Source organism: Pundamilia nyererei, unplaced genomic scaffold, assembly GCF_000239375.1.
Source record: "Pundamilia nyererei isolate P.nyererei 1_Seehausen unplaced genomic scaffold, PunNye1.0 scaffold00189, whole genome shotgun sequence".
NCBI lineage: Eukaryota > Metazoa > Chordata > Actinopteri > Cichliformes > Cichlidae > Pundamilia > Pundamilia nyererei.
This window is the reverse complement of record NW_005187590.1, coordinates 269,568-270,920: the sequence shown is the minus strand read 5'-3', so window position 1 is coordinate 270,920 and position 1,353 is coordinate 269,568.

Below are 1,353 nucleotides of genomic sequence, written 5' to 3'. Positions count from 1 at the left end.
CACTACCTGACAAGTTTAACTGTCTTCAGAACATTGCAGAGGCCTTATTGACAGTATTTGGTTCTACATATCTGTGTGAGCAGATTTTCTCTCACATGAAGAGTGAGAGAATGCTCTCAATGACATGAGAGCATTCAGACGGGTAGCCGTCTGAATGCTGGACACTGAATGTTGTACAGTTCATTTGCTGTTATGGATAAAAAGTATTTTTGCTTCAAAATAGCTGAAAACTATTCGTTATCCTTACTACTGTAAGGATAATTCTGGCTATAAAGCCACTGTATTTATATGAATTTCCTTTCTCAAAATGTTCTCCTGACAACAGTTGAAAATATGACAACTTTGCAGCTGTTGGAAAGCTGTGTTATTAACATAAAACACCTGTATCTGCAACACATTCACAGTGGAAGAGACACAAATGCAGAAGACAAAGCTTCTGGGTAAAAGACAAAAATCCAAATCTTTAGTCAAAAGATTTGGATTTTGACTAATTGGTTAAAAAAGAAAGTGGTTAAAAAAGAAAGACAACCAATCATTAAACAGTGTACAGGGGTCATCAAATAGTAGTTCAATGAGTAGAGATTATTGGAAAGAAATTAACATGATTCACTGGTATTTGGCGGTTAGTCTTCGATGGCCCTCAGCAGAACAGAACCCCAACAGTGATTGACCCCCGGAGTCTAGATGCTAGTGGTGGAGATGAAAATGGGGGGATGAGAGGCGGTGATGGAGAGGAGGTGGGTTGCACAAAGGAGAATGACAGATGCGCAGTGAGAGTTAAAGTACATAGTGTGAATGCTGATAGGCCTGAAGAAGGCTGGGAGAAAGATCATTGGACTAGACCGATGATGTCATAAACAACCTGACAGCATGGGAAAGTGGAAGTAATGTAAAGCTTAGATTTAGCCGGCAACACCTGGGAGCAGACACATGTGAGACTATAGTTCTTCCTTATCCTTTAAATTACCATTTTATAATTGTTCGTTAAAATGACTGTAACTCCATCATTGTTTTTGCTAGAGAGAAAATGCAAAGTGTTTCAAAAAGAAGAGAAGCTGAGCTTTACATAGATATTTGATGTATCGCAGTAGCATTAAGCATTCACAAGCTACTGCTGTCTGAACACAGAAAAATCAACTCGCTTAGATTTTACCATGGATGCTTTGCACTACCGTAACTCCTCAACCATTTGGGCTAGAGAGAAATTTCAAATGGTTACTGAACAATGAGAAAACAAGCTTTACAAAACTCTATGGTTGTCACGGCCCAGCAGCACGAGGGAACAGGGATGGACACAGGTGCAGAAACCAACCCGGAAGCGAGGTGACAGAGAACAAATGATTTATTTCCGCC